This window comes from Numida meleagris, chromosome 4 (genome assembly GCF_002078875.1).
Source record: "Numida meleagris isolate 19003 breed g44 Domestic line chromosome 4, NumMel1.0, whole genome shotgun sequence".
In the NCBI taxonomy this organism is placed as follows: Eukaryota; Metazoa; Chordata; class Aves; order Galliformes; family Numididae; genus Numida; species Numida meleagris.
In genome coordinates, this window is record NC_034412.1 from 95,343,977 (window position 1) to 95,368,123 (window position 24,147).

Consider the following 24,147-nt stretch of genomic DNA (forward strand, 5'->3'; position numbering starts at 1 on the left):
CAACGCCCCTAGATTTCATTGGATTTATGGTCCTATGCTCCCTGGGAAGCCTCATTAAGCACAACCAGCCTAATTAAAGCGTGAGGCGGACGAGATGAGGTAGCAAACAATGCAGACATCTGTCCTGCTGCTCCATCCACGGTGGGACCTCGGGACTGGAAAATTCTTGCTCTGCCCTCCAGCACCTGTAACGCTGATGCAGAACTGGGGCCGTGCTGGCTCTCCGGGGACACAGCTGTTCTTACACTGCATTAGCAAATTAAAGATGGAGCAGCAGGCCGGCGTCTGCTTTTTGGCAGGGCTGCAGCCCATTTAGCGTGGGCTCCCGAGCTATTTTTTTTTTCTCTGCAAAGAGCTTTGACTTTCACCCACCCCTGGGGAGCCCTATGAAAACCGGTTGGTTACCTTAACCTGGTTAGTGCTGCGCAACCCAGATCTCCTTGGCACAAACCAAGCAGCAAACCTTGAGAAGCATTTCTCTCCCAAGTCCTTTCTTTAGATGATGAAGGAACGAGAAGCATAGAATCATGAAGGTTGGAAAAGACCTCAGTGATCACCAAGTCCAACTCCAATCCATCCCCACCATGCCCACTGACCATGTCCCTCAGTGCCACATCTCCACGATTCCAGAACACCTCCAGGGATGGTGACCCCACCACTTGCCTGGGCAGCCTGTACCAGTGTGTCACCACTCTTTTGGAGAGGAAAGTCCCCTCCAAGCATGGCTGGGTGGGGAAGAGATCCCCAAGCCATGCAAACAAAGTGGAAGTGGATCTGCAGGAATCACCTTGGGGGCACCAGGGCTGCCTTCTCTTGGTCCTCACAGGGCCCTGGAGAACACACCAGTTCCATCCCACCATCCCAATGCCCACTGCAGCCACAGCCACTTGAGAGCCAGCCTTCAGCCCTTGCCCTGCCCCTGGCTCCCCATAGCCCCTTGATTACAGCAGAACTGAAGAAAGAGACTGTCCGCAGACACAAAGGATGAGAAGGGAATCTTGCCACAACAATTACTGATCTAATTTCCCACTTCCAAGCATTTGCATGTTCAGAAACGCTGAAAAGGGTTTCTTTGTCTGCTTGGATTGATGCTTGTAGGCATCTTCCCAACAGCACATGTCCATAGGTAAAAGCAGCCTCCTTGCTGGTTCCTTCTCCACATTGCATGAGCTGCTCATTCCATCTAACTGCAGGGTTAGGCAGCCTTTCCCCGAGCAGCCATGCCTTGTGAACAGTGTCATTTTTGCATCTAACACAGAAAACCTGGGGTGACATTTCCTTTCTCCATGGATGTGGTGGGTGATTCCTTCACGGCTGCCTCTTAGCACAGTTTTCATGGATTCCTGGGGAACAGCTCCAGTGCCTTCACACTTTGCCTTATCCAAATGAGTTAGCAAACGCCTTCCAGTTAGACGGAAGAAAAATTGCTCTCAGATAAGCAGCTGAATAGTTAACTAAGCCTAGATTATGAAGGCCTGGCTCCATTTCTGCCTGAGCAGGTTAATTGTTAACACTCTAGTAACAAAGGCCTTTGGGAGACATACCTAGGCACTGTGCCACGTGGGAGGGAAATCAATCGCTGCTTGCAGGCAGGGCAAGCGACAGCAAACAGCCCGAGAGCAACGCAGTGTGTTGGAATGCTCACGTGTGGTTCCCACTTTGCTCCTCCTCCGCAGGCACCCAAAGGCCAAAAATCCCCCCACACCTTGTAACAGGTGTGCCCACGACCTTCAGCCATCTGGTTGGTTTGCGTGGGTTTTAATGAGCATGCAAATAGTGGAAGGGTGTAAACGCTCGTTTTTGTAGGACCTACACCTACACAGTGCCTAGGGCTCTGTTGCTTTTCCAGTTTGTTGGCACTGGTGCCAGAGAGGTGTCTGGAGAACAACATAACACAGTTCTTAGAACAATGGAATGGTTTGGGTTGGAAAGGACCTTAATAAACCATCCGGCTCCAGCTGCCTTGGGCAGGAATGCCTTCCACTAGACCAGGCTGCCCAAAGCCCCATCCAAGCCAGCCTTGAGTCATCTTGGTCCAGGGTGATGGAGCAGGACAAGAACAGTGTTACAGGATGAAAGAAAAGGGCTGTGATTGTATCAGCTTCTTCCAGAAAGATATATGGATGAAGAAGGGAAGATCGCTAATGGGTTAGTTGTGAGATGACAGCAGACTCTGCAGGGAGCAAAGCCACCTGTGTTTGGAGGTTAACAAGCCCTGGAGGAGAACCACCACTAAAATGCAAAACCTGCAGTTAGGCTGGGTGAGTACATCCTTGAAAGATCATAGAGTTATTAGGGTTGGAAAGACCAATAAGATCATCTAGTCCAGCCATCAACTCATGTCACTTAGTGCAACATCTACCCTTTTCTCGAGCACCTCCAGCGATGGTGACTCCACCACCTCCCTGGGCAGCATTTTCTAATACCTCACCACTCTTTCTAAAAAGATTTTTTTCCTAATATTCAATCTGATGTTTGAGCCTGAGTCTCAGCAAAGCCCCAGAACCTCCAAGGTTGCTGCTGGGGTTGGCACAGACACCCTGCATCCCCAGGAAACACCTCCAGAAGCAATGGTGAAAGGGGAGCCCACCTCCTGTCCCTGCCTGGGTTGGAGTGGTGGGCATGGAAGATTGCTGCAGAGGTTGGATAGACCTGCCTCATTTCTCCAGCAAGGTTTTCTTTGTTACTGTTACTCGTGCTACCTTCTTATGGCCGTGCTGGGCCCAAAGCTAGCCAATCATAGAATCATTAAGACCACTAAGATCATCTAGTCCAACCATCAACCCATCCCCACAATGCCCACTAAACTACGTCCCTCAGTGCCACATCTCAGTGTTTCTTGAACACCTCCAGGGGTGGTGACTCCACCACTCCTACCACCATGCCAACAGCATGTCCACATGAGTGGATGCAAGAGGCAGGGACACCTCTGCTCCTCTCTGACCCAGCTCCAGCACATCAGCATCTCCTCTTCTCCTTCACCCTTCTCAAATTGCCTCACTTTGAAGAAGAAAACAGAATGAGCTTTCTCAACTGCTCACTCCCAGGCATTTTTTTCCAGCCCTCAAATCATTCTTGCTGCACCTCCCCCAGCTCCTTTTCCCCTCTCTGGCATCCTGGCTTTGTGGCTGCCAGGTTTTCTTCCACCACTGAAATATGGCACAAAAGCACAGCCCTGCTGGATGTGAACCTGTCTGCGGAAGCGTGCAAATTGCTGACTTCTCACCCACAAGCTTTTTCCACTGCCAGAAGCCAGACAACATCAGAAGACCTCCCACTGCTTCCCAAGGACCCAGAGCTCTCCTTCTCCTTTCTCCAGGCCACACATCTCTACCATCTGCACCATCCCTACATTACCAACCAAGTTTGGGATTCTGGCTGGGAAATACTGCTTTTAGGAATAGGGGATCCACAGCTCTCCCAGAGTTATTGCTTTCAGTTACCAGCCATCAGACCCCAGGATGTGGCTGTGTAGGAGACACCAAGACCTGCTGTGCCCCTCTGTCCCACCCGTGCATGGGGTCAGGGTGGCAGGAGATGGGACACCGAGGTCACCGTTGGGGGCTGCACTTTCTTGAGCTTCTGTGGGAAATAAAAGCGAGCGGCTCAGAAAGGTTTCCTTTTCCTTTCTGCCTGCTAATGAGATAATTACAGCCTTTTGTATTCTGGGAAACTACTTTCTCATTACAGGGGCCGCATCAGCTATTTACATAATAAGCCTGAAACAAAAGAGATGAGATGAAAAGACCCAGGCGGCAATTCAGGGAGAGCTGGCGCTGCTGCCAAGGGAGAGCCCACAGATGGTGGCTTCCTCCGTCCCCATCCATTCCTCTGCTGAGGTCAGGAGTGGATGGCAGTGCCCATCTTGGGCCATTCCCAGCATGGGATGCTCTTTGCTCTCATCTGCAAGGGGCCCTGGGTCTCTCAAGAGTCCCACCACTGAGGGTGCATTGGGTACCTAACTCTCCCATCCCCATGTCCCAGATTCTTCATCTTGCCAGCTGTCCAAAGGACACACATGTCCCATCCTGTATCCCATGTCATATTTCTCTATCCCTTCAGCTGGCCAAGGACACACTGGATACCAGCCTGTCCCACCCCATGTCCCACGTCCTAGTTCTCTATCCCCACATCTAGCCAAAGGATATGGTGGGTACCAAAATATCCCCTCCCACATCCCATGTCCCAGTTCCTCGCGCCCCAGCCAGCCAAGGGACCCACTGGATACCAGTGTGTCCCATCCCATGTCCCAGTTCGTTGTCCCCCAGACAGCCAAGGGACGTGCTGGGTGGCAAAACATTGCATCCCATGCCCCATGCTCTACTTCCCTGTCACTGCAACTGGCCAGGGGACACATTAGGTACCAAAACGTCTCATCCCACATCCCATGGCCAAGTTCCCTGTCCCCCTAGTTGGCCAAGGGATGCTCAGAGTTCCAACCTGTCCCATTCCATGTCCTTTTTCCCCCAGCTAGCCAAGGGTTACACTGGATACCAGCCTGTCCCATCCCATGTCCCTCATCCCAGTTCCCTGTCCTTCCAGCTGTCCGAGGAACACTTTGGGAACCAACCTGTTCCATCCCACACCCCCATGTGCTGTCCCCCTAGCTGCCTAGGGGACACTGTACACCAACTTGTCCCCAGCACGCCAACCCCACTACCTCCCTTCCCCAATAAAGGCCCCATTGTTCTTCCCTGACAAAGCCTGAATAGTGCAGCTTGCTCCACCTTCTCCAGCTAATCCTCCTGCTTCGCTATCAGTTTTCCTCCCAGCTTGTCGCTGTGCTGAAGGTACACACTCCACTGCCACCAGGAAGTGGCAGGAGGGGAATCACTGCAATGCAAACCGAAACCTGTGCCGAGACGGGATCGGTGGGACATTATGTCCAGCTCTCTGCTCAAGAGCCACTTGCCCAGATCACATCCAGACGTGCTATGAGGGTCCCTACAGGTTTTGCAGTCTCCATCCATGGAGGTTTTCAAGCTCCCTTTCAATGGGGATAACCTGTGATGCTGCCGTGGAGGTTTTGGCAAGCAGTGCATCCTTGGGGGCTGCCTGCTGGCGTTGCTCTGCTGGGGTGGTGTAAGCAGCGTCCTCACCCTAAGGGGCATTTTCTTTTCTCCAAGAGCCCTGACTGATAGGGGCTGTCCTGCATCCTAGGGACAAAATCCATGGGGATTTTGCTGTGGGGGAAGAGGTAGGAACAGCAGGAATCCGCCACAGTCTGGGCAACTTGAAATCCTCCCAACCCTCTGTGCCTCAGTTTACCCTTTTTAAAAGTGCCACCACACTGCTGCCCAACACAGCTTACTGCATTGGAGAGGAAATGAGATGCTCACAGCCCACTGCAGCATGTCCCTATGGTGCCGCTGTCCTTGGAAGACACCAGTGGGGACCCATGTGCCTTTGGGGCACCCTCCTTCCCCTGCAGCATCCCCCAATCAGCCTCACTCCTTGACTCCAGTGGAGTCTCCTTGGCATCCAAGCACAGTTCAGTGGGGAAGGACCATGGGGTGCCCCATTAGGCTGGGGTTGGCTGCAAACCAACCCTGTGCCAGCCGGATTCCATCACCATGGGCCCGGCCGTGATTTATAATTAACTCACTCACAGGAATTTCAAGGGCGTGGAGCAGCTGCCTCGTGCTGCTTGGGGGAGCCCGGGATGTGCTCACATCTTGAGCTGGCAGCCCCCCATCGCTAGTACCCCAGATCCTGGGATGTGGGGATGCTGCATCCCTGGAATAATGGGGAGCAAGGTGCTGGTGGATGCCAGCTGGATCCAGGATAAGTTTATATGGGGGGGGGGGTTGGAATAGCATCTCCCCTCGGAGCAGCCCACAGCTTGCATCCCACCACAGCACAGCCTGGGGACAAAGCACATCCCAGTGGGAACGGTGCTACCCCAAGCTCTTACAAAGACCCCGAAAGCTGCTGCAAGAGGGAGAAGGAAGCGACCCCCCCAGAAAAACCTCCCCCAACTCTTTGTGTTTTACCTGGTGCGCCCAGTGCTCTGTCCTCCCACACTCCCCGTTCTGTCGTGGGCTCTCTGCTCATTGTCCACCTGCTCAGCACCCCCAGGAAAAACTCCCAAATCCTACCTGGCGTAAACAACCCGCCGCACTTTGCTCTGCCTGATTGGCCTCCGCCAGCCCGTGCCGTGCCTTAACTCTTTCTTTGCATCTTTGCACCCAGAAGCCAGCCGTGCGAGGAGGAGGGAGGCACCCAGAGCCTGTCCAGCATCTTCGCATCTCCCACGGGAAGGTGCTGGGGGTTCTCACAGCACAAAGGGATGTGCACCATTTCAGGCCCCCGTCCCAGTACTATTGGCCCTGGGAGAGAGGTTCCCGCCCAATAGCTTTGAGACAGTCTCAGCTCTTCAAGATTTGGGTTAATTCATATTTTAAGTCTTGCCGACACACGCAAAGGATTTGGGTTAATTCATATTTTACATCTCACTGATGAGCATGGAGGCAGAGTCTGGCTGTGTTTTCCCTATGCCAATGCTGCCCCACCTCAACCCCCAAACTCTCTGATAAAGCCACACACCAATTAAAAATAATAATTAAAAAAAAAAAAACACCCTTATTTCTGGTGGGATATGATCCCTCCAGCCTATTGGCACATTTCACATTTCAGCACAGAGGAAACTGAAGGGGCAGTTGCTATCTCCCATGGAAGCAAGCAGTAAGCGGTCGCGTTGCCCATCTGTCCCTAACTTTGGCATATTCTGGCTTCCTTTCAGCCCATTTGGACAAAGAGGTTTGAGAGGTCTCCCTGTGCATGCAGGTGGGGGAGATGGCGTAAGTGTGATGGTGTAAGCGGGATGCTCTACGTGGGATGCTCTACGCATCCAGGTTTGGCTGCCCACCGACCAACTTGCACAAAGTGGCCTCAAGCCCAGGCAGAAAAAAGCTCTCACCTGTGGCCAGAGAGCAATCAAACTTCTCCTGGGGGGCCGACCAGCCCCCAGCACTCGTATGGGATTATTTGCAGACATACAGCCACACAAAGCTGCCGCTAATTTGGACTTATTTGCTCAAGGGAATTTGCTGTCAGCAGGATGGCTGCGTGTCAAAGGAGCCGTTGGTTGCAGCCTTGCAAACATAGCGTCGCCCACAGCGTGCTAATCGCTGCAAGAGCGGTAAAATAGCAATAATGCTAACAGTAACCTAATGTGGGTTACACGTGTATTTAAACTGCGGCAGCACGCGCTGCTGGGGTGCACGGAGAAGGTGTAAATTATGCAGAAATAGATTCCCATGGAGCCTCAAGCTCTTAATTTTGCCCTTCGACTTCAGAAGTGAGGGATTTCCAAGAGGTAGAGGCTGCTTCTAGAAGACCTCCAGCAGCAGGATGCACGGCTTGCACCTTGGAAATAGAAATACTGGAAAAATTCAGAAAGGCCTTTCCACCCTAGGGACGATAACTGGGGTTGTGCAGGTTCCTGGTGTTGCTTGAGGTTACGCTCGTTCCTGCTTTGGGAGCTTTGCTATATCTAAGCACTTCCTGAAGATGAATAAATCATGATGGAAGAGGCTTTTGGAGAACACTAAGGTCTCCGCCATGATCCACGCTCCCGGCGCTCTCCAACAAGTCACAAACTTCTGAATCCTGAACTCCCATTTCTATCTGAGGTCAACGAGCATTGAACCTCCCTTCCCCCACAACCACAAAGCCTCTCCACAACCTGAGAGCCATCAGAGACCCCCAACTCACAGTATTCTATTTTGCAGGGGCTCCCGTGCATCCAGTTGCATCTGCACCATCATGTTTCACAGTCCTCAAAGGGTGTAACCACAAAATCTCTCAGATTTTGCGTTTTATCTGCATCCACACTGCCCTTTTTGGGCAGCTACAGTCATTCTCCAGGTGGTGACCACCCTTCCCCACCATGGGTCTGCCAATGCGCTCTTACTTGCTGTTTAAATTCAACCAGATCATGGTTATCAACACAGGTTACAGCCTAATTAACAACACAGCTTGATACTTAATTAGCATTCTACAGAGCTCATCAACAGGGGCAACTTCCAGCCTTGTGTTAGGGGTTAGGAGTTACCCAACTGCCCTACCCAGCTATGATGGGCTGTGTCTTTCTGCTGGGGGTAAGACGCTTTGAACACCCACCAAAACCCCAAAGTGCATCCCTCAAAGGATGCCCATGCCAAGAACAGCGTGGATTTCCACCATGTGCGAGGCTGCAAAGTGTCTAGCAGCGCAGAAGAGGTTAAAATGATGGGGGTTTGCAGATTTGGGGTGGGAGCCACAACGGAAAGAGCACCTGTAGCTGTTAAAAAGAAGAAAGAAAGGAAGAAGAAAGGCAAAAGGAAAGGAGCAGATCCCCTTTCTCTGCTCAATGAATCCCTTGGACTGACTGCTATCAAACAGGACCCTGGGGACTCCTATTCATTTTTTCTCTTCTGCAGAGACACTCTCTTGTTTGAGAATTATTTCTATGGAAATGTTCTGGCGTTTTTCTCTTTTTCTTTTTCCCTCTTCAATGAAATAGGGTGTGTGTTGTTGTTTTTTTTGCCAGTGCCCTCTCCTTCTCTTGAATAAAATAAAATTCAGTTTTCAGAAAGAAAAAATAACCGCTTTCCCCCCCAGCCACCCCCCCCCTTTTTTTTTTCTTTTCAATGCCTTCTTCCTCTTGAGGCAAAGAAAAATAAACTCGACTCAAAACCAAACGCTTTGTTCCCCCGGATCCTTTGTTTCCCTTTTCCTTTCTCTTGCAGCGGTGGCTCTGAGCAGCTCCCTGGCGGGGTGATCTCACTCCTGCTGGAGCCATTTCGGTTCAAGATCTCTAAGCACTTTGAGGTCCCTGGACTGCGGCTCCAGAAGTGGTTAAGTGTTTTCTGCGCCGATCAGAGCAGGAGTAAAAATGTCAGCAGCAAGGAACGTCACCGGGTTGGGACTTTCCCCTGGGGTTTGTGGGCAGAAAGCATCGATGTTCTCGGGGAGAGATGGAAATGGGAGCAGACGCCTGGCTCCCCGCATCGGGATTTCTTCCTTAAAGAAATGCTCAGTCAAAACACCCTGATGTAGGCAAGAGCCATCCTCAGACTCCTTTATTTACAGGAGTAATCGTTTTAAAAGTCTCGAGGAGATGAAAACCCCAAACCTCCCAAATGGGCGCCCTGCCCTGACTATGGAGCAGGGCTGTAAATCTCCAGAGCTTTCCAGCCAGCATCACTACAGCTTAAATCCAGCTCCAGCCCTCAGCTGGGAGCCAGCTCCACTTGTTGTAGAATCATAGAATCGTCTGAGTTGGAAGGGACCCTTAAAGGTCATCTAGGCCAACTTCCCTGCAATGAATAGGGAAAGCAAGCAGATAGCATCCAACACAGTAAGTGAATAGCATCCAACAGGCTGCACCCAGAAGGTCGATCTCATGCCATAACTCCAAATCACCCCTTGGGGTGAGCTACAGCAGGGCTACAGCTTGTGTAGGGGTTTTATAGGATCACGGAATCATTAAAGATGGAAAAGACCTCTAAGATCACCAAGTCCAACCCCAACCCATTCCACCGTGCCCACTGAAAATGTCCTTCAGCGCCACATCCCCAGGGTTCCTGAATATCTCCATGGATGGTGACTCCACCACCTCCCTGGGCAGACTGTTCCAGTGCCCGTCCACTCTTTTGGATAACAAATCTTTCCTAATATCCAACAGGAACCTCCCCTGGCACAACTCGAGGCCTTTACCTCTCATTGAGTGTTTGCGGCTTCCCAGTGTGCCTTGTTGTAAGCTTCCCTTGAATCTGTGGCTGTCATTTGAAGATATTCCCCACTATAGAATCACAGAATATCCTGAGCTGGAAGGGACCCATGGGGATCACCAAGCCTAACCCCTGAGATGTCATCCCTGTGCTGGTCTGAAAGCTAAAATGCTGAGGGAATTTGTTCATGCTCAATAAAGGGAATAAACAGAGGCATTTCCATTCCGCCCCAGACGTGTGGATTGGAGGGGACCCTCTCCAAGTCACCGTGGAGGACTGGTGGGGGGGGTCCCAATCACTGTGGAGCTGGGTTGGTGCCAGTTGTTGCAAGGGGGATGCTTTCCGTCTCCAACCCACAACAGCATCTGCTTGCTCAGCTTGAGGCAAAGAGAACAAGCCAAAAGACTCTGGTTCCTGTCGGCCAGAGAGATGGTTTCCTATTCTGGCAAAGCAGCCCTGCTGGTATAAGCTGTCTCTTCCTGAGAGGGCTGTGTTGGATCCACACAGAGCAGACAAGCTTATGCAGTGCTGGCAAGCCTGGAGCTGGTGCATAGCCCAGGCCTTCCCGTAAATCACAGCTCCTGCAACTCCAGCTGCGGATGATGAAAGCCTGGTGTGTGTGCTGTGATGCTCCAGCATGGTGGCTTGGCCATGCTATGTAGGTCAGTCTGAGCTGCGTGGGGGAGCATGTGATGCTTGTCCTGGCCATATGGCACTCCCACTCGTGCCTGCTAATCGTAGCTGCTCTTAGGCAAGAAGAAATGCACTTTAAGTGGTCACCTTCCTCCCTTCAGCTAATGAGAGCTAAAACTGGAGGGTTTTCTTTTCACCAGCCCTTCACACCACACGTCCTCCACCAGGGAAGAGAGCTCCTGTTTCTCTCATGGGAACTCGAACCACATTAAAGCTGGACAAGATCCTCATCTTAAACTTTTGAGCTGAGGAAATAGTGTAGGCAAGCAATGATGTCCCTTTTCCCTGCTTTGGTGGAGCATCCCCAACACCCAGTAGAGGTGATGGTGACAAAGTCTCCTGAAAAGAGGAGCCAATGTGCCTGGAGAAAGCTAGGGTTAGCAGCTTTCCCAGCTAAGTTTTAGGCTAGAGAAGCTTGTCTAAGCATGTAGCCTTCAGTATTTATCTGGAAGAAAGGAAGCAAACCACCTAGAGAGTGCCCAGGCCCATTCACAGTCCCGAATCAGGAGGTCAAGTCCGGTAAAAATTAATTGGAGCAAAACAAATTGCCACCAGAAGGACTAGCTTTCCAATGAAATGAGCAGGTCAGCATGCATCTTGTTTAAAAAGGCTGTTCCTATCCACACTGGGATTCAGGGATTGGAGACAGCCCCCTCGGATCAGGATGGATGGTGCTTTTTTGGCATCACAAGGGAGGAGAAGGGTTAAATCTTCCTGGTCAGCCTCTCTGGGCTTCATCAGGAACAAAAGCAGTGGGATCTGCCGGAGGGGCAGGGAGCATCTCAGTCCTAAGCCTCTGTGTGCATGCCCCAAGGTCTATGCTCTCTTTCTAGTCCCCGAGGATCCAGGCACAGTTCACAGAGACGGATTTGGCTGAAGGTGAGTGGGAGTTGAAATACCATCTACATCCACGACCGACGTGCCTGACAACACCGGGCTCTGGCAGGAGTTAGTTTACAGTTAATGAATGACATGAGTGTAACAAACATCCCTCAGCTATTGGCTTCCCCATAGATGGCTTCTTTGTACTCAGAGAAATGTGGGGATTCCCTGCCCTAAATACAAATTCCTGTGCAGTGGCTGGCACCGAACCGTGACTGGAAACCAGTTTCCCCAGTAATGGCCTGAAGTTGCACCAGGGAAGGTTCAGGTTGGATATCAGGAAAAATTTCTTCTTGAAAAGAATGGTCAGGCATTGGCACAGGCTGCCCAGGGAGGTTGTGGAGTCACTGTCCCTGGGGATGTTCAAGAAAAGAGTAGACAGTGCACCTGGGGACACATGGTTAGTGAGATGGTGGGGATGGGTCAACTGTTGGAAAGTGGTCTTTTCCAATCTTAATGATTCTATGATTCTAACTGGAAACCAGTGGGTATGTCTCCACTCCCTGCTCCCCTTCCTGTCACCTATTAATCAAAAAACACAGCAAGAAAGATTCCTAGAATAGTATAGAATCATTAAAGTTGGAAAAGACCCCTGAGATCATCTAGTCCAACCATCGACCCAGACTTGGCCGTGCAGGAAGGAGAGCAGGAGCGGGGGGATGCAACCTTTGGAGCAAGCAAAGCGTCCACCACACTGCTCTTCTGCTTACATACTGCTTGCCCTATTGATTCACCCACTGCTTTCTGAATAATCCACAGAGACTTTAAGGTGAAAAAAAGAAAGAAGGTGTTGAGGAGAAAGCCAGGGATGGGCCGGAGAGGGAAAATTTCCATAAATGCATAATAACAGCAGATTACATAAGGGCATCTTGCGTCATCTGTGGTTGGCATCTCTGGAGAAGTAATTACATCTACACTACACATCTAAAGAAAATATTATCACGTTAGCTTCCATATCCTATAATTAGATCTCACAAGATACGCACCAGGGGTTTTATTATTTTGTATATATTGAGTATAGAGCTAGATGCATTCCATCTTCTTTCACCAGCTAGGAGAGTTTTTGGAGTTCAGCGTGGCAGCACTGAACAGTGGAGTTCAGCGTGGTAGCGCAGTGATCCAGGTCCCTATGAAAATGGGAAGCTCTGGGGCTTTGAAGCACTATGTGATGAGTGTCATCCTTGTGAATGGGATGGTAAAATACTTTAGCCACCTCCCTTGGTGTCAGCCAGGCTGATGGGGACCCAGCAGGATGGAAAGACAAAGCCAGGGCCTTGGTTTTGAATCCTTCAAATGCTCTTTAATTTCTACCCCCGTGCTGCAAAACTTGGGAAGCCATTTTTCGCTTGCTAAGAAAATGACCTGATTTTTGGGGAGGTGTTGCTCTCGTGGGTTCCCGAGCTGTCTGCTCAGTCTCATTAAACAAACCCTCCTGCTTGCCCAGCTTTGGACTTCACAACTAGCTTTGGGCTTTGAACACTTGTCCCTTCCCTCCAGATCCTCTGCAAAAGGAAAATGGGGCTTTGAAATCGCTACAGGCCTTGCAAATGACTTGGTTTGATGGAGTCCTTTTCATGTGCTTTGTCTTGCTTGTGCAGCATTTGGATGTAAAGGAGCCAGAAAAAGCACAAGATAATTCTCTGCTCTCTGGATCCAGCAGCACAATGGACACAGCAGAGAGCTTTGGGGCAGGGAAGGAGGACCAACAAGGCACAGTCCTTCTGCAAGTCTGGATTCCTCCTTGCTTACCCATTTGAGAGCACTGGGAAACACCATCAGCTCTGTTGCAAATGCAACAGATTTGTCCACCCCAAAGAGGCTCCTCCAGCAACACAGCACATTTCTCTAAGCCAGTTGTGTTCCCAACACCATCATCAGGTGCAGAAAACTCACCTCTACCCTGGGCTCTTAGGATGGGTTTTGTCCCCATTTCTCCATTCTACTATTTTCCATCTAGAAGATTCAGAGACATGGGAGATGAAGGATGAGGACTACCAAGCTCAACAGAGCAGTCCTTATGGCCAGATCTAATGGAGACCTGTGATCACTAAATAAATAACCCAGTAGACATCAGAGATGTCAACTGGAAGATGGTCATCTACAGTCAAAGGTTGATGAGCAATGGTCCTAGAAAACATCCCTACATCCCATTAAAGGCTTTTCTATCTTTTTTTTGCTTTCACCTGAGCTTTGCAGGGCAGCTTATGGATTGGTGGTGTTTGAGGTACTCCATAGCAGGTCATCACATGGTGTTTTGCTCCCATCTCTACATGAAGAAAAGCCAGCTTGCATTACCCTTGTGGTCTAACCCCACTCACATTTGTTTTTTGCTTTGCGCCAAAGCAACATTAGGTTACAACCATCAGAAAATGCTTCCAATGGTTTTACGAGGAGTAAATTAACTGTGTAGATAACCCGCTAAGCAAACAGTCCTTGAGACGCTGCACCCTGAGCTGCCAACGCTACTTGTGCTGTTGGGAGAACACGGCACTGGGCCTCCTGGTGCACTGTCTCCACCCTAGGACTCCTTTCAGGAATGACTGTACCGTACCCATCCAGCCCCTGCTTCCTTGTTGGACTAACACCCACCAAGCCCAGAGTTCCACCTTAGCCTCCTTAGCCATTGCTTTTCCAAGCAGAAGAGCTCCAGCCTCTTCCTTATGCAGAAGCCAGACCCCCTCCACGGCCATCATAGAATCATAAAATCACCAAGGTTGGAAAAGACCTGCAAGATCATCCAGTCCAACCGTCCACATATCACCAACAGCTCTCACTAGACCGTGTCCCTCAGTACAAAGTCTAAACATTCCTTGAATACTTCCAGGGTCAGTGACTCTACCACCACCCTGGGCAGCATCCTAATGTCCCATCCCATTCCCATGACATCCCATGTCCTCCTGCCCTGCTCTCCCCTGTGTACCACCTCAGGTCCACTTTGAGCTGCACCAGGATCAGGTCCCAAATGCCTCTGGTCCTGCCTCCACACCAGGCACCAAAATGCATTCTCCACTCCCACTGATGCCCTTGGTGAGAAATGTAAAGAGCAAGAGACCTCTAAACAATTATTTGAGAGCCCTTATTCTTACATTATGAGGATTACTCCCCCTGACAGTGATGATTTCATAGACCCTCATACACAGACCTCCCCCTGAACCATTTATTTCCAGGCTGGCGCTTTGTGCTAGGAGAGAACCAAGATGTGCAAAGGGAAAATACTGCTTGGAGCTGAGCCCTCACCACCTCTCTGTACTCCTGGGGCTTTTGTTCTCAGCGTGGGGCAGCAGGATGCTACAGACCTGCAGGTAAGCTGGGAAGCTCTTGTGAAACATGCTCAAGAGGAGCTTGGTATGTGTTGGAAGCTTGCACTTCCTATCTTTGGGGCAGAATTCCTCCCAGCACAACATCCTTATTAATTTGTCTGGGCTGTGAGCAGACGACAGCAATCCCACGCCGCTCATCTCACCTGTGCTGCTGACAGCGGCTGCCTCGGGATCTGCTGCTACAGCACCAGATGTACTTTCAGCATCTTTCCTCTGTAGGTTTTTAAGTGAATCCGTGCTGGAAAAGCACTCAGGGAGGGTTTACAAGTGTGCTGGTGGCTTTAGGGCACTGCTTCAGACAGTACCACAGTCAAATGACACACGAGTCGATCCCCGACTCCTTTTTAGGGTCAGAAGGAGGGTGTAGCCAAATGCCATCAGGAGCCAGAAAAGGGAAGAAATCAGGAGGAAAAAAAAAGAAAAAAAGGAGTGCCCACTGTTCCAGGAAGGTAAAAGTGCGGAGGATGGTCTGGGAAAACCCAAATGATCATGATCCAGAGGGTCACCTATGCATGGTATGAAAATAATAATAAACTCTAATATTTTGCTAAGTGAAAAAGAAACACCAAATTTTCCAGACCAAGGGCAGACTATAGGGCAAGAGGGCTGCACTTGCTTACAAACTGAAAAATACAGAAGAATTTTTCAATAGGACCATCCTCCATGCAAACCCTACTGGGGAAACCTTGGTGCGCCATCCTCTGCAGATGTTGGTAGCTCCTGGAGACATCTTCAGAGTAGGAGCTATTGTGTCACCCTGAGACAAAGCATTGGGGTGCCCTGGGTCTAAATGGAGAGATGACTGGACACCTTTCATTGCATTCTCAGTGCAGCTTGCTGGCTGACTTGAGATTTTTTGGGGTTCAACACCACATCTTGTGCTGCATGGTGGACCACTGGCCATCCAAAACATGGTTGCTCCATGCCTGGCACACAAGGGGTGGCTTGGCTCTGAGGGTGACGCTGTCCCAGAGCCCTGGCAGCTGGACAAGTCCCGTGGTGCCACGCCAGCAAGTAGCTATGCCAGACAGTGCTGACTCCTGGGGAGAGAACGCCGAGAAATGCAGGAACTGGCAGCTCACCAGCACAAAAACTGTGGCACCAGCCACAGCTCCGTGGGTCATGCAGGTACACCAGCATCCAGGCCACGTCGACACGGCCATGGGATAGGACTCTAGAGAAGCTCTCCATGACTTGGACAGTCATGAGGACTTTTTCACTCAGTACAGCGAGCTCCCAGGTAGGAAGCCATCCTGGTGCAGACAGACCTCCCAGCACTGGAGCAGATAGGCAGAGTTTGGATAAAATGACTGTGCGTGGCTCCTTGTCTGATCTCCAAGGCTCCTATCAGCCTTTACTTGTTCACCCTGGTATTCCATCATATTTCCTTCCTAGTCACCCTGACCCTGCATCCCTCATCCTTTCTTCTTGGTCACCCTGATCCTGCAACATTTTAGGGTGAGAAGTAATGGCCTCAAATCGCACCAGGGAAGGTTCTGTTTGGATATTAGGAAAGATTTCTTCTCTGAAAGAGCAGTCAGAGAATAGACTGCCCAGAGAAGTGGTGGGGTCACCGCACCCAGAGGTGTTCCAGAACAGTGGAGATGTGACACTGAGGGACATGGTCAGTGGGCATGGTGGGATGGACTGGGGTTGGAGTTGGTGTTCTTCCAACCTTAATGATTCTGCGATCATTCATCCTCTCTTCCCAGTCACCCTGACACTGCATCCTCCATCTGCTCATCCTAGCAGGCACCGCTCCACGGCACCCATTTGCCCAGGGAAGGGTCTCTATGACCTGCTACAAGGCTGGCACTGCCTCTGAGGAACCAATTTTTGTTCATGTCAGTATGGCACTGGTGATGGCTGTTGAGCAGTGCCTTTGCTTTCCCTCCCCGTGCAAGGCAGGTGCACTGCAAGCTCAGCATGGCTGAGATGCCAGATGTGGGAGGAGGGAGAGGGGGTCAGACACCCCCAAATAGCAGAGGTCTTAAAAATAGGCAGCCTTTTCCCACTCACTTTGACTCAGCCTTCACAGACCGTAAATTCCTGAGACGTCACTCTGGAGAAATTGCCTCTCTCTGTGCTGGCCCAAACAGACCCTCTCTGTGTCCCTTTGTCACTCTGTGAGGGACAGCTCTGTCCCCACAAGCATGAGGAGGGGAGATGGTGCTAAGAGGAACCAAGAGAGATGTGTCAGCATCCCAGCATAGGTGGGCTTGGATCCTTCCCAGGGGGTGAGCGCCCTTGCTCTCTCCTCCAGGGCTTTGGTAGGAGCCCAATTTTGGCTTCAACCCTACCAGTGGGGTTTTCTATACCCAAAGATGCCCTTCTCCACTGCAGTGAGATGGAGCACTGAGAATCACAGAGATCTTGAAAAAGATCATTGAGATCATCCACCTAGCCCAACCGATCATTTACACCCATCTCCACTGCAGCAGATCATAGGACCACGTGCACATCTGTTCCCAACAAACTGGATTTCAGCTGTCTCTGTTTCCAAGCCCACCTCCTCCTTCAGTCCTCTTCCATCTCTTTCAAGTGCTAGCACTTATACCGCCTTGGGAACGGCTTGAAGGCACCTCCTCAACTCCAGGAAAGGCATGGTCCCAAAGATTTTGGAGAAGCATCCATGTACTTGTGGCCAGCTCAGCTGGGATCACAGCCTCCAAAAGCCACCACACAACCCCAAGAGCCCACAGCCATGGGGTCCCATTACCTAGAGGGACAGAGGAAGGGCTTCATGTTGCGTTTACTCCTCTATGAGGCAGATGCAAACAGCTCCATGATCTTTGGTGCCAATCTGGTCCTACTCAGCCCTTTTTCAGCCTTCCCCCCATCAAGAGATGTCTCCTTTCCAGCACCTGGATTCTCATGTTTTTAAAACCCAATCTGCACCATTTTCATCACCGTGGCCTTATCTCACCACAACAGAGGTGCAGAAGGGCATGCTCACACCTCCTGCCCTGCTAGGTCCTGCAGGTACAGAAACATCCAACCTACAGCCACAGCTGGGGCTAAAGGAAGGGTTGACACTGATATTTTTGGAAGCCACTTCCTTCCCCTCCTCTTCTCTAGAAAAGCCTTTTGTCTCTGGGTTTCTCTCTTTCTTTCATTAAAAAGAAATGGTTTGAATAGATTCAAATGCAGCACTGAATGCCTCTCGGGATGGGGCTCTTTCAGGCAAAGGAGGGATTTCCATTGTGACCAGCTTTGCAGTGAGAAAACCCATCTGCTTCTCCCACTGCTCTGTGCCTGGCTCCCACATCCTCACCCAGCTCCAGCCTTAAGTCAAACAATACACTCCATGCATGATCAGCGTGGAAAAAGTGGGCATCCCCACCTTGGTGGGGACAAATCTCCATAGCAGAGGTACTCCAACCTCTGAGCACCCTCATGGTCTCCTCTGACCCTCTCCAACAGCTCCGTGTCCCCATGGTGGGGGCACAGCTGCCAGGGCAGAGCATGCCTCAAGAAAGTTACAGCATCCACTCTGCAATCTGATTTGCAGTGAGTCCCTCTCCCAGCCCCGTATCAGATCTCTCTCAGATGCTCACAGACAACCAGTAGGAACTCTCCTTTTATTTTGCAAAACGGAAGAGCACAAAACAACTGAGCTGCAGCAGCGTTCCCAGGACTTGGCTGGTGATCAGAAATAGCTGGTAACAATGGAGAAAAGGCAGAGGCACTCAATAATTTCTCTTCTGGCTTTGCAAAAAGCAGGCTGATGTTCTCGTATTGCACAGGGGCGACAAAGTGCTTTCCAGTCCATTAGTAACCTAGGAAAACACTCAGTGGCATGGCCTAGGGATAAACATTTTTAAACAGCGAGCTCTCATAATGTGCTCCCAAGGGTCCCATAGAAGCAGGGTGAGGAGTGCTGTGGACTGCTGCTAATCCTATCTAAGAAGTCCTGGGATTTCTCTCTGATTCCAGCAGACTAGAAGGATGCTAATTGCGAGGCAATATTCAAGAAAAGGAGAAAGAAGAGCTGGAGGGGTGCAGCTCAGCCTGGCAGAATGGATGCAGGACTGGAGGGATGAAGCATGGCTAAGTGTAGATGGACAGCTTGTGCAGGATAAGTCTTAGATCCATTCAGCTCTGTTTGGGGCAAGCTGCATTAGATGATCCTGGTAGCTTCACAGATGGGAGTATGCTTGTACAAGGTCTGACCATGGTCTGATTTTTGGGTGGTCCCACGCAGAGCCAGAAGTTGGACTCAATGACCCTTATGGGTCCCTTCCAACTGGGGATATCTATGATGCTGCCTGGTCCCTCCTGACTCAACCCATTGGCACTGTGGCCTAACAGCTCATTTTGCCAAGGAGGGATGCTCTCACTGCCCTTTTGTAACACCTCTGCAGGTCATGAGGGTCCCTGCAAGGCCACCCCAGAGCTGAAGCTTGCTCCATGCAGCACAGAGTGCTGTCCACTGCAGACCCTCCAGGAGGGGCAATCAGCAGAGTAATTTATGCCAATTGCTGCAATCAGCTAATTAGCACACAAGATCGATTCGAATGAAGTTAGGTGTCAACCGCTATTATGAAAGCTTGCCATACTGGAATAAAGCTGCAAAAGCTGTCAGGGCTGAAAAACCATTCTGGAAGTGAAGTGGGAAGAGCTGGATGGTTGGGATATGGGGGAAAAAAACTCGGTGTTACTGGGATGAATTAAGGAGAAAAAGTGGTGAGGATGGAAAGTCACCTGTGCTGGATTATCATAGCATCATTAAGGCTGGAAAAGACCTCTGAGATCCTCAAGTCCAACCCCAACTCATCCCCATGTGCCACATCCTCACGGTTCTGGAACACCTCCAGGGATGGTGACCCCACCACTTCCCTGGGCAGCCTGCATCATAGAATTCTTACAGCTGGAAAGAACCTTTAAAGACCATTTAGTCCAACTCCCCTGCAATGAAGAGGAATATCTACAGCTCCATCAGGTGCTCAGAGCCCTGGCGAGCCTGACCTTGAGTGTCTCCAGGGATGGGGCATGCACCAACATCTCTGGGCAACCTGTGCCAGTACCTCACCACTCTCACTGTAAAAGTTCTTCCTTCCATCCAACCTAGACCTCCCCTCTTCTAGTTTGAAACCATTTGCCCTTGCCCTATCACCACAGACTCATCAGGATCGCTAATGTGAGGTCATCCAGTCTGAGCATATCAGCCTCTCCTGCCTGGTGGAGGTGGGACACGGGGGACCAGAGCCAGGGGCAGGCACAAAGCCCACAGAGACATGGGATAATCCTCCCCTAAGCCGTCTGTCACAGATTTAAAGGGTGTTTGTGTCAGTGCCCTGGGATCAAGATCCTTAGGGGATAAATGTCCGAAGGAAATGAAAGGATTTGAGTTCGAGGCCAGGCATGAAACAGAGACACAGCTCCACGGGGGTGTGTGGGGGGAGTGGGTTACGTTCCACATGCTCTGCCTTGCTGGAGAGGGATGCTGGCCCAAATCCTGCCTGCCTCTATGAGGCTGAGCTGTGCAAGCCCTGCAGGGTGCAGCAGTGCTTCCATCCCCATGCCAAGGGTGGGGAATTGCAGCAAAAGGTTTTATCCCCACATCCTCCCTCCACTGCTCATTCATTTACCCAATGGTTCACCCCAAGCCACCGACATGCCATTACCTCTCCGAGGGTTAAGGAGGAGGGGGAAAGCCATCAACAGATTGATGGAGGAGCTCATTACAGAGGTAGCAATTAAATTCCAGCAGGGAGGAACAACCTGCACATCCACACAGCCCGAGGGAACAACGCTGGTAGGGCTACACAGGGCACACATGGTCACTGCTGGAGGACGGCTCGGTGACCTGCAGGACTTGTTCTGAGAGCAAACACCGTGCTACGTTCCCTCCAGCAGTGTTTGCAGTCCACGCACTGCCTTGTTTGTCCAGGGTTGTGGTTCATTTTGTTTTATTATTGTTTTTTATTATTATTAAAAGCTACTTCAGATCCCTGAGAGCACAGAGGGAATAGAAAACTCTAGTTGTCCCCAGGGAATGTCAGTGGTGCTGTGTTTGCCATGGGTAAGATGATTTTGGTTGGGCTCTGCTGGAAAACAGAAGTGGTCCCTTGGCTGCAGGACACGGCCTGCCCCAAACACAAGTGGCTCATAAATTCACTGAGATAAGGTGTTAACACAGAATCGTGGAACCATAGAATCATTAAGGCTGGAAAAGACCTCTATGACCATCAAGTCCAACCGTCAGCCCATCCTCACCATGCCCACTGACCATGTCAGCCCCAGCCATCCTTTCCAGCATCTAGACCATAGCTGGCTTTCTCCACATCCCATGTATCCATCTTCTCCCATGACCTCCTGGGTATCATCACTCTGCCATATCAGCCTGGCCCTAAAACACCACTTGTGCCTATCAAAGTTCTGGAGAGCACGAGAGAGAAGCAGAGATGGGTGGTGGGTCCGTGCCTGCCTTAGTGTCCCTGCTGCAGGGGCAGCCCTCCCTGGCTTTCCATCCCACAACAGTAAGGCAAGGTGCATAGTCCGCCCCAAACGAACACCAGCATAGAATCATAGACTCATCTGGGTTGGAAAAGACTTTCAGTATCACCAAATCTAACCATCAATCTGACCTACGAAATCATAGAATCAAAGGATCATTAAGGTAGGAAAAGTCCTCTAAGACCATAATGCCCAACCCCAACCCATCCCACCGTGCCCACTGACCACGTCCCTCCGTGCCACATCTCCACGGTTCTCGAACACCTCCAGGGACAGTGACTCCATCACCTCCCTAGGCATCCCAGAACATGTCCCCATTCCTTGTCCCCTTACAATTCCTTGCATCACAGGGCACAGATGACCACGTTCCCAAGAGCAAGTGAGACAGGGCAATGTCTGAGGTGGGACAGCTAGTCCTCCTACCCCCGTGTCTCAGGTGGGATGGCTTTGTTATCACTCCAAGTGCTTCTGAAGGGCAGGGCTGGGGAAATAATTAAGGCAAGGCCTATGGGGAGCAGAAAGAGCTTGTACTAGATCAACTGATATAATTAGAAAGCAGGGACAAGGAGATGAGCTCCTGCGCCCATGACTGGTCTATTTTCCCCCCCATCTCCATCAACTGGGCTAATAAAAGCTGTCACCTTTGCACGCACATCATAGAACAGAATTATTAAGACTGGAAAAGACCACTGTGATCATGAAGTCCAACCCCAACCCATCCCCACGTCCCTCAGTGGGACATCTCCATGGCTCTTAAACTCCACCAGTGATGGTGACTCCACCACTTCACTCGGCAGCCTGTGCCAGTGCCTGATCACTGTCAGATAAGAAATTTTTCCTGATATCCAACCTGCACATCCCAGTCCCTCTATGGCACACACAGACATCGCTGCATGGCCCCATGTCCCCCTGCCTTTCTCCAGCTGGTGGACGTGCAGTCAGAAACTGCTTATCGCACATTTTTTCCTGGCTCAAATCATTATTATTGTTCCTGGTGCTGTGCTTCCAGAGGAAAACATGTCTTTGGGCCACATACCAACGGATTTGGTTAATTCGTCACCCGCAGACACACATATATTTATTTAAAAGCGCCTCTTGTTATGTTACTTGGCAACTTCTGAGCCCGAGTATTTCTCCAGCTGATAAATATTTGGGAGACTGTGTGCATGTGTTAATGAGACGATCAGCTTTCTCCCGAGCTCCCTGGCCCTGTCGCATCTGTGCAGACCCAGAGCGGTGCAGGGACCAGCCAGGCTGATGCAGAGGATGCTCAAGGGTTGGAAAGCAACTGAAAAAAAAAGAAATCATAGAGCAGGAAGTCCAGCTCAGCTCATTAAATAAATCCCTGAGCTACTACTGCTGGAGGATGAAATGCTTTCTTCCATAGGAGAATCCGAACCATTCGTAGCCCTTTGGGCTGTCCCAAAGCTCAACGCATGTGCACGAGAAGGGTGGAAAGTGTGGCCACTATAAAGAGACTTCACGCAACAAAAGCCCCAAGATTTGGGGCTGAGATGAAACCCACAGGTTCACCAACAAGACCAGCTTGGGAGGGCAAAACTCAGGTTTCTTGAGATGAAACAGGGGCTTGGAGGCTCCTGCATGGGATGCAGGGGGACTCCCATCTCCCTCCAGCTCACAGCTTCAACCTGACTTGATTATAAGGACACCCTTCCAAACGGCTGCTTTAACACTCCTATTTTCTCTGCTTGCTGCTCAAGGAGCCACAGGGCCATGGGGGGAGGTGACCCTGTCCCATTGCCCCAGCCCTAAGGGCACCTGGAGGTGTTGGGGCACCTCAGTTCCCAGGCATGTGCCTCCATTTCACTTTCAGATCCCTCAAATAATAATAACCGTGTTTGCCAGCTCCTGTGACAAGAATGACTAATGGGGAAAGATCTGCCGAGAAGGGAAAAAAAAGAAATTTCCTCTTTTCCACCCTTCATTTGCCAGATGACTCTGACAGCCCCGGGCACATCTGGGATCTCCCTGGTGCGATCCCATGGGTTTCAAAAGCCTTAGGATAGCTCCAGCCACACCCTTATCACACTTCAACTTCCCCATGGGGACATGAATCCCTTCAGTGAACTTTTTACTGCCTAATTTATTCAAATCCCTGTTCCACAGGGACTTACAATGCCATGATTTTCACCATGCATTTGGAAACCACTGCATCCATCTGCCTTTCTGCAGGGGAATGTAGAGGTGCCTTCCCCATGCACCACATCATGGCCATGACCCTGGGGTGATGCTGCAGACCCTGCAGAGGTGGGGGACATTGGGGATGCTGGCAGTTGTAACATGATGGAAAGCTCAGCAGTAACAGCAGAGCAGCAAGGTCCTAGGCTACAGCAAGTGAGGATTTGCTCAAATGCAACAGCCAGGGGCACAAAAATAAAGGAAAAAAGCTGCTTACCTTCAGAAGGCCTCAGGCATACAGGAATCTCCAGTAAGATCCCCTTGCCTCCACTGCCAACCCTTAAATGAGGTCTGGGAAGGGGTGGATCCTGGCTCCACCCCTTCTGGTCACTCAGGTGCATTGCATGCACCTGAGCTCCCCTGGGTTGGCGCTGCCTTCCCACCAGGTGCTCCATCACTGCTTCAAGCTGTGACTTAGCATTTCCTCTGCAGAAATATTGGGGATGCTGGGGACATCGAGGACGCTGGGGAAGCTGGCAGTGTTGGGGATGCTGAGGACACTGGGGATGTTGGAGAAGATGGCAATGTTGGGGATGTTGAGGGTGCTGGGGACGCTGGGGTTGTTGAGGACATTGGGGATGTTGGGGAAGATGGCAGAGTTGGGGACACTGGGGATGTTGGGGACACTGGGGATGTTGGGGACACTGGGGATGTTGGGCTTTCCAACACTTTCCAGCCTCCTCCTTTTGGATCCTGGGGATGATCCTTAGGGACATCAGCCTGCTGACCCAGCAAATATTGGCTCGGAAATGGGGGATCCCCTCTGTGAAGCCACGCACACCCCTGTGCTGCTCTTTAAATGCCCCACGGAGCTATAGGGGGATTTTCATCCCCTACACAAATCCCTCCCACGCTCCCACGTCCCCACGCATGGGACA

The 24,147-nt window shown here is 50.9% G+C and overlaps 1 protein-coding gene across 5 annotated transcripts in view; it reads right to left on the minus strand.

Moving 5' to 3' along the window:
- The window catches only part of LZTS3 (leucine zipper tumor suppressor family member 3), a 43,047-nt gene that overhangs the window by 17,289 nt on the left and 1,611 nt on the right, over positions 1-24,147 (minus strand). For 2 of the 5 annotated variants that reach the window (XM_021395000.1, XM_021394996.1), the window contains exon 1: positions 5,994-6,151. The exons of 2 other annotated variants lie outside the window; for them this stretch is intronic. The gene's annotated coding sequence lies outside the window, so the exon portion shown is untranslated. Of the gene's footprint in view, positions 1-5,993; positions 6,323-24,147 lie in introns of those variants that run through there. One more of the 5 variants, XM_021394999.1, reaches the window with a different exon arrangement.